This window comes from Adiantum capillus-veneris, chromosome 15 (assembly GCF_014529385.1).
Source record: "Adiantum capillus-veneris isolate H3 chromosome 15, ASM1452938v2, whole genome shotgun sequence".
Classification (NCBI taxonomy): domain Eukaryota; kingdom Viridiplantae; phylum Streptophyta; class Polypodiopsida; order Polypodiales; family Pteridaceae; genus Adiantum; species Adiantum capillus-veneris.
Genome location: NC_140945.1, coordinates 77,436,386 through 77,446,074, shown reverse-complemented (window position 1 = coordinate 77,446,074; position 9,689 = coordinate 77,436,386). Strand labels below are relative to the sequence as shown.

Here is a 9,689-nt window from a genome sequence, read left to right as displayed (position 1 = left end):
AACACACGAGAGAGAGAGAGAGAGAGAGAGAGAGAGAGAGAGAGAGAGAGAGGTTGAGAGAGAGAGAGAGAGAGAGAGAGAGCTTTCCATGTAGAAATGGCTCTCTCCTCACTTGTAGATGCACGGAGAGCAATTTGTTGCATGTGAGAGCTCACATGGGAACAATTATTGAAAGGTGCCATGTGTGTTGTAGGAGGGACCACTGAAGACGGCAATGCCCCCATGAGTTGTGCTAACGACGATCAAGGTGGTGGTTTCTTTGTGACAGCCATGGAGATGAGAGGGTGCCTTGTACTAGTATGGACGTGTTGCTTTGGTACACTCACAGACTTGGACCAAGAGAGTACGATCAAAGCCTCCCTGCACTATATATTCTTTAGTGATGGGAGAAGGGCTAAGAGCAAGAAGCAATGGTGTAGGGTAAAACACCCAGTATAGTGCCACCTAAGAGGATCGATGAATTGTCGTCGCTCTTCTGCATTGTTTTCAACAGGAAAGGGCGCAGTCGAGAGCCGAATGCCTGCGCTATCTGGGATAGAGGTGATTTCGCGAGCGATGCAGCACGCAAGGCGCAGGTCACAAAAGAAAAATTTCAGTGTAATAAAAGTGGCCGCGAGTAGGAAGACAATCGGGGGTTCAATTCAGACCAATGAGCCAACAAGGCTTGAACTCGGAATCTGACGGCTATGATCTCATCACGCTTTGCTCTAACCAACCCACCGCCCAACTAAACGTGTCTGTCTATAGGAGTAAAGCCAATCTATTGAAGGGGCCCGTCAATCTCGGTGCACGGGGCCAATTTTTTACTGGCCCCTTTACCCTAGAAGGAGACTCAAGGGGCTTGGGTTGCCCATTGTAAGTTTTGAAAAAAAGAAATAAAAACCAATCTCTCTTGATTCACCATGTACTCTAAAAATATTTCATATTAATGAATGGCTTGGGTTGCCTTATGCCATGAAATGTCATTCCATAGATCAAGCATGCTCTATTCTTTATAAGCACTAGTATGGCCGATCGCCTTCGGCGGCCTCTCTCTCTCTTTGTCCACCCTCTGGAGACAACCTCGTCAACTACGTCTCGACTCTCCACCCTCAAGTAGTCTTTGGGAAAAGTGTCTCAACCCACAATCATTCCACTGTGAAAGTTGTCGGTTGACAGGAAAACAATGTAAAATTAGTATAGATTAGCTCAAATTTTTTAGATATTTTCCTCTTAAAAAATTCGTAAAAAGGAATTATCCAGTTAGGGATAGTCAGAGGCGAGTTGAGCAGCTCAACGTTAGGATTTGACGGCCATCCACCATGCCAAAGGCTTTCAAATTGTCATAGGAACGGCAAAGAAGGAACCAAGATGTCCACAGCACGGTGGAATCAAAAATTGCCCATCCACGTGGATTGGGAGGATTTTCAGTATATTGTCTACGGAATGGCATCCACAAAAGTCGCTTGTCCAAAACAAATTTTGATAAATATATTATATATATGTTAAATAGTTATAAAAGACATTACAGACTTCAAATTTTAAGGCTAAAGCTCACGAGTCACTGGTGTGACATTGCTCCAATTCTCATCCTAAAAGAGTCAAGACTCAAGGGCGAAGGCTAAAGCTCAATGGGACCTGCCCCCGGGCCCAAAATGGGGACTAAACTTGGAAATTGGTAGAGGGAAAATCAATTTAGGGGCAAGGCTATGGACTCCGGAGTCCGGACATCAATTTAAAACTTGCTTGCAACTACAAGTTTTACACAAATTAAAATTTGAAGGATAATCCTAACTATTAACGTTGGCTACACAGTACACTGCCTTCGCCTGGTTCGAACAAAACGCCTGCGCACTGCGCAGCTGCCTGGTTCGAAAACTCAGAAAAACGCACTGTAGTCTGCACAACTGGCAGGTTCAAAAACGCACTGCGCAGCTGCTCCTGAGTCCGCGCCCTAGTCTCGACTTGCTGCCTAGTGCCTGAAGGGAATCGGGCAGCACCACAGACGGAGAGTGAGAGAGAGAGAAGGAGACACACACACGATGTGGGTGGGGAGACTCAAAAGAGTGAGCAACCCCCTATACACTTATGCTATGTATAAGGTATACAAGTCAGTGGGCGCCCAGACTCTGGGCGGCCGGGCAAGGCACAGACGCCTATACCCCAACAACCTCCCACTTAAAGGCGACTGTGCCTTTAAGCAAGGGAACCTAGTCTAAAGACTACAAAAGGTGAGAGAAAACCGCTCTCAACCGATGCCCACTGGCTGGCTGTGATCATGTGCATCCGATTGTCCTGCTCTCGTGTAAGTCCATACACCACCAGACGTACCGCACACGTACTGCAAGTATGTATGCAATACCTGCATATCTCCCTCGTGCACTATGCCATCATCAGTCAACAAACAACTGACAACCCCAACTGCAAATGCTCCCACTGCAGCTGCGATATCCGGTCTCAAGATCAACATCTCATACATGAGACCACCGAATGCCGATGCAATGCTAGCGGGCCCTGCTAGCTCTACAGAGCATGCATCAACATATATATCCCTGGCAATAGGCATCTCTGACTGACAAGGCGTGTCAGCCACATGCATCTCCTGACTGTCCACAAAAGACGCATCAACCTGTCGTGCAACCTCAGAGCAAACCAGCTGCTCTAGGTGTCTGCTAGAAGACATATCCTGCACAACTATATCCCCATGCTCACTGTCGAGCATAGAAAGGAATGACTGCATAATCGCTGACATCTCAGCCTCCTCTGCAATCATCCACTGCAAACATGACCACTCAATCTGCTGTGACTCACTAGAGCTCTCATGCTCTAACTCCGTATGCATTGACTCTTGCACAACGTCCTCCTGTCATGACTCACTAGAGCAAGACCGCTCTACCTGTCTATCCTGCATAGAAGTATCTCGCACAACTGACTCTCTGCTTTGCTCAGTCACTAGCAAAGCATGCATGTCTGACTCTGTCACCTCTCTGTGTGACTGCTCAAGTCGTGCCCCAACTGTGTGCACAACGAGCTCACTACTCTGCACTCCATGCAAAGCATCCTGCAACCCACTAGAAAAAGAGACTCGCCTGCTCTCTCGCTCTCTACCTGGCTGCGTGATCACAGAGACAACACCGTCTCTCTCGTGATCCACATGCAATGGGTAACCTGTACCACTCCTAGCACCTCTCGCAATCACTAGCGAACCCAAATGCAACGCAAAAGATCGCTCAAGCAGCAATACCCAACATCCACTATCCCGTAACTGTCTGACTGAGATCAAATCCCGTCTCAGATCTGGCACATAATGCACATGACGCAGGGTAAATCTCATACCACTAGGCAAGGACAAACATACGTCTCCTGTACCCTCAATGTCATACACAGCACCATCAGCCATGTGCACACAACCAAGTCTCCCACTAGAAAACGTGCTAAACCACTCACGATGCGACATGACATGAAAAGTAGCATCTGAATCTAGTAACCAATGTGAAGACAATGTGCAATCCGATATGCAATCTGTAGACATAAGATCGTCTGAAGACAAGCTAGATGTAAATGTGACATCGCCGTCACAAGCATACTCAGTAACCACCGTACTGATCTCACTAGCATCTGTCATGCCCAAATCTGCATCACGCATCTGTCGCCTCCGTTGTCTCAAACGCCTGAAACATCGACGCCTAACGTGCCCTCTATGTCCACAATGCCAACATGTCAAGTCTCTATGCCGTCGAGACTTGCGTGTGGGACCAATCTCTCCCATGGACATAGAAGTGGGACTAGACTTCTCTGTAGACATGGATGTCGCGTACATAGCATGTAAACTTTGCCATAAAGCATGAGTTGTAGTCTCCCTCGAGACCTGCCAGTAAACAGACTCAACCAGATGCAAACAAATCGTAGACATGGCTAACTCATCAAGATCCTGCCAATCATCATCACGCATAGAATTGGGCTTCGCCGATAAACCACGCAAGGGTTTATCCTACCCCAAATCCGCCAATGCAACAAGCATATGTTCCTTCCAAGCAACAAAATCTACACCATCAAACTGTGTCAGACCATAACGCTGGAAGTCAAATGAAAAATCAGCCATAATGCTCGCAAAAGAGCAACCAACAATGAGTAGCAAATGTCAACCAAATCAGCCCTAAACTGGCTCGAATCGCATCAACAAAAGTCTACAAATATGGCTGTAAGATATGGCTGCAAATCAGCCCCAAAATTCAGCTCTTAAACAGCTGCATAAACAAGTCACAAATGTGTCCCAAATCAGCCTACAATTGAGCCATACATGGACACCTGCAAAGAGGAAACAATGGCTGAAAATTCAGCGCCCAAATAAGCCCTCAAACCTACCTGTAAACTTGTAAACCTGTAGCTGAAACCTGCTGAAAAACCTCAAGCCATAAGTGCTCGAATCCGGCTACCTAGCTCATAGCCACACAAGCATACATCACAATACTCACTCCTGTGAGTGTGCCAAGATAACTGTACGCCTATCAAACCCGTGAGCTAATCACCAAGCCCACACTGTGCGGTATCAATGCATACACACACACAAATCTCCCACCTGCAGAGAACACCGCACGCAAATGCTGAGTACAACCCGCAATCTCTACCTAGATCGCATAAATGATACGCATAAAACTCCTGGGAAAATTTCGCCAGAGTTTTGTCAGTAAAATGGCCACAAAACCAGTAACCAAACTGACTGCACGCTCCAAACCATGAGCAACCAAAGCGCATCAAACCGCACTCCAAATGCATGCACCAATCTCCACACTTTGCATACATCATTGCAAACACCTGCAAATCTAGTACACAAATATCTGATCTACCTGTGACTACCAAAAAACATGCTCGAGGTATACATTGCCGAGCTCAAAATGCAATCACATTAGTCTCCCTGAGCATCAAACCACATAAGGCATACATCGTATCCTCCCACCTGTGAGGAAACTTGCAGCAAATATCACTCTCACATCTGAGAGCAAACCATGTGTGGAATCCTCAACACACAATAAACAACTGCTGCTGCAGAAAATTCAGCATTCAGAATTTTAAAATTCTGATATGACGAGCGCGTCCGGAGCCTGCCAACCCCAAGGTAGACTCCTGGATCACATGTATCCGAGTCCGGGTGTGAAAGCTATGCCAAAAACCTCCGTTTCGACCCAAAAATGCAGCATAAACTGCCAAAAGAGGGCTGAAAAATGCAGCTCCTCAACCGTAGCTCGAATGAACTTTTTGATGGCTCGAATGGCTTTGAAAGGGGGGTAAAACTCCAGGACACCTACTGGAAACACTCTCGAAAAGCTGAATATTCCGATGCCGAAGTCGAAACCCTGTTTGCACTCTTGAAAGTGCGCGCGCGGACGCGATTTGGGGAATGAAACTGTCTCTCTGCTGTCGTCGTGACTGTGCACACACGCGCTCCCTCCGCACCTACACTCTGATACCAATTGAAGGGGATCGGGGAGCACCACAGACGGAGAGTGAGAGAGAGAGAGAAGGAGACACACACACGATGTGGGTGGGGAGACTCAAAAGAGTGAGCAGCCCCCTATACACTTATGCTTAATAGCTCATCCATGGGCTTATTGTATCATCGACAAAGATTCTAATGAACGAGTCAAGTGTAAGTGGTGTACATTCGCTCATAGGAAAAATGTTTATGCAAAGCCGGAAGGGGCTCACTCATTGCAAAAACCTGCTCTTCAAGTGCATGAAGACTCTGACCAGCATCATGATGCAAAGCTTTTGTGGTTAGAGCATGAGCGAAGAAGCACTTTACCCATTGAAAAGCATGTCGCTGTTATGACAGATAGCGAAAAGGAACGCATTTTGTCATGCATGCAAACAAGCTGGTATGTAATGAAAAGGTTCTTGCCTCTTGAGGAGTATCCTAATTTATGCAATTTTCAAAGATTTATAAGAACTCCAAATATGCCACTTGCCAATGAGTATTCATCTTACACTGGGAAAGATGCAAGCAAAGAGTTTGGCAAGGCAATTCAGCATGTATACTTTGAGAGACTGATGCACAATGTAAAGAGTAGTCCATATTTCTCCATTCAAGTGGATGAGAGTACGGACATTAGTGTCAAGCAATATATGATTCTCTATGTCACATACATGGAAGATGCTGGCAATGGGGCCGTATGTACAAAGTTTGTGAAGCTTTTGGAGCCTCGGGATGCTACTGCAGAAGCTCTTTATGATGTTTTGATTGAGTTTTTTAAGATCCAAAATGTAGCTATAGCCAAGATGGTTGGCATTGCAACAGATGGTGCAACTGTCATGACAGGTTCACATGTAGGGGTAGTGACAAGGCTTAAATGAGTGGTTCCCCATCTTGTAAGCTTTCATTGCATAGCTCATAGAGAAGCTCTTGCATCCAATGATTCTTTTAGTAACCATAAAGAGTTCAAGTACACTGACAAAATTGCAAGAAAGCTTTATGAATGGACTTCGAGGTCTACCAAGAGACATGCTTTTCTTGCGGATGTGGTGAAAGATTTTGGAATTGGTAGAAGGCCTGAAAGTTGAGACCCCAAAAGATGCATGATGTAAGATGGCTCTCAAAGGGTGAGGTCTTGATTAAGATTATGCGATCGATGTCTGCGTACTTGAATGTAATGAGGAGTGCAGATGCCTCTTTATGTGCATCACTCACTAATTACAAGGTGCAATTTCTTCTTCAATTTTTTGCCGATGTACTTGGAGAGTTGAATATCTTGAATTGCAAGTTTCAAGAGGCTCATGTTGACATAGGTAGCATTGGAGACCATATTACGTCCGTTATGGAGACCTTTCGTTTGTTGTTCTTGGGTCCTAATTTTGCAAGTGGAACAAGACACACTGAAAGCTTCATAAAAACAATACATGCACAAATGGGGGTAATGATGTACAAGGATGAGAAGGATGTAGTACACTCTCATTACTTGCACTTAGGTCCCATGTATGAAGGAGATGTAGCAAATCCGCAGGAAACATATGATAGTGCAATGATTTACATAATGTATTTATGTCAAAGCTATGTGAGAAGCATAATTCAATCTTTGTGGGATCGCTTCAAATCTGACTTAGACATTTTTCAAGCTTCAAAGTACTTCTCACCCAAAGATTATGACAGTGACTTGGCAAAGGTAAATGTAATATCATAACAATGGCTGGAAGTTTTATGCAAACACTTTGGGGAAGGTCAAAGTTCATTGCTCAATAACCAAGAGTGCAAAGGAGAACGCCTACTAGAATGCGAAATTGCTTTAAAGGCAAGGATATGTATACAGCTTGGTTGGATACATGTAATCATGTAGAATGGGAGCATTCTTTTCCTTGGACTATGAAGCTTTGGAGAGCTTTGTTAGTGCTTCCTCTTTCAAGTGTAGCATGTGAACAGGGATTTTCAAAGATGAACAAGATCAAGTGCAAGTTTCGTAATCAATTGTCGTTTGATATGCTTAATTTGGCGATGTCTGTTGGCATGAATACTCCCAAGGTAGAGAATCCAGAAAATGTCTTATTGGATGAATGCTTTGAGGCTTGGAAGGGCATGAAGAATAGAAGGAGTGGAGATGTAAAGACAACATGATGTGAAGATGATGTATCTTTTTATTGGGCTTTCTCGTTGTGAGATTATGGTTTGCTCACTGACATGGTGTTGCCAAGGCTGTTCAAGCGCTTTCCTTTAGCTTTATGTTTTCAATTTTTGGATCACATGTGGATTACTTGACCAATGACGCCATATCTAATCAAGTCTTGTCAAATTTTAAATTTTTTTGCTAGTTAGATCTTTTGCAATTAACCCTAGAGTATAATTGTCATGAAATTTTTCTGTCAACCAAATTTTTGGAATGGTGGCTTGTGTCTCAAAGAGGCTTTGGAATGGCCTTTTGAAAATTTTCCATGCCATGTGGAATGGCAATCGTAAAATGAGGTTGTCCATTGCAAATAAGGGATGCTTAGCAAATCCTAACGCTGGTTGAGCTCTGTCGAGGGTTATCACTAGGGTCTTGCAAGGTTGTGTAGCCTTAGCATTTAAATCGAGGCTCGAGATGGGCTATGTATTGACCTTAATAGGCTATGACATCGAATAGCAGCTGGAGAAAGCCCATCTTCCTCACCCTCTGCTATCCACCTCCCTTGAAATGCCGGTTCGCGCCCGCAGTCTCTTAGAAGAACATAGCATATATATATCGTACGTATGCTATAAGTGAGCGCCTTCCTTGTGCAGCAACCGTCGGGAATGCAACAGGTCAAGTCTCTGAGAGAGAGAGAGAGAGAGAGAGAGAGAGGGGGGGGGGGATCAACCTGCTCACTGTACGTGTTACATACCTGCTCAGCTTCGCCTTCCCTGCTGCAAACATCTCGCATCAGCTCAAGTCTGAGAGAGAGAGAGAGAGAGAGAGGGTCGACCACTGACTTGGTTGGTTGATCCCGCCCCGCCTAACATAATTATCTGGGTCAGCTCCTTGGGCTTCCCTCTCATGAGAGAGAGAGAGAGAGAGAGAGAGAGAGAGAGAGAAGCTACCTCTAATTGGAGGTCCTGGCGGGTCCCACGTCCTAGCTCTTGGATGGCTTCTACACAAAGCTCTCGCTCTTGCCTGTTTCGATTATATTAGTCCATTGTCTCCTCATTATACATCTTCCCTTTCACCGTGTAGAAGCGCCTGTTGATCGTCTCACAGTACTCATTCCTGGCCTTGGACCTCCTAGAGGGCGTGCCAGGGCTGCAGCCCGACAATCTCCCTTGCGCGTCCAGATCCTCCACGTGCACGGGAGCTATCTCATCACTGATTAGAGAGCGATGATGATGGTGGCAAGGCAGGAAAGGCGGAGTTAACAGGAGTGGAGTAGTTGTGGCTTGTCCAGCTTGTCTGTTGGGCAACGACATTAAGAGCTTTTGAAGGTGGTCGTGGCAAGGGGGACAATGACCAGCAGCAGCACGATGAGGAGGAGCCGAATCTCTCTCTCTCTCTCTCTCTCTCTCTCTCTCTCTCAATGCAAGGCTCTCTCACTCTCTCTCTCTCTCTCTCTCTCTCTCTCATCAAACTGTCAAAAACCAATCATTGTAAAATTGTGCAGAAATACAAGCTTTCAAATTTCATGCGCTTCTATGAGCATTGAGCATTAAGAGGTGTGAGTCGACTCTTTTGAGAAGCTAACCCTAGACCTAGTGATGGTGTGACAAGCTAACAGAGCCGTCGCCCACTACCATCACATCGGTGAGGTGGCATCCCAGGTCATCTCGCCACCGATAGGCCCTAACACCAGACCTCCTAACATCTGCCTAACATCTGGCCCTCGGGAGGCCTTCCCCACTGGTGCACAATAACTGCTCTGCATCCCACGTCGGGGAATTAACAGCCTCATGCACGAACTCCTTTCTCACCACAACCTAACCGCGCTCTTGAACGGAGGCGATTTTCCCCTCCCCCCTGACAGCGTTAGCAGACTGGAAGCAACACGGCAAGCTCGCCATGATGCAGGATTCTACACCCAGACACCTCCTGCCCACACAACAACAGGGTTTCATCCTAAGCCTGTTGAGGGCTTCACCTCTCAAACCGCCCCTGCAGCTCCCACAGACCCTAACCAGGGAGGAGGCGGAAGCTCTTCTTCAGGAAGCTTCGGACAAGCTACAATCGGTAAGCCTCTTGTTATTCTCCCTGCTGCTCAAGTTCGCAAAACTCGAGCCA

At 46.0% G+C, this 9,689-nt stretch overlaps 1 pseudogene; it reads left to right on the top strand.

The window, feature by feature from the left end:
- Positions 1-5,826: 5,826 nt before the first annotated feature.
- LOC147440937 (uncharacterized) lies at positions 5,827-7,582 on the top strand (annotated as a pseudogene).
- Positions 7,583-9,689: the final 2,107 nt, after the last annotated feature.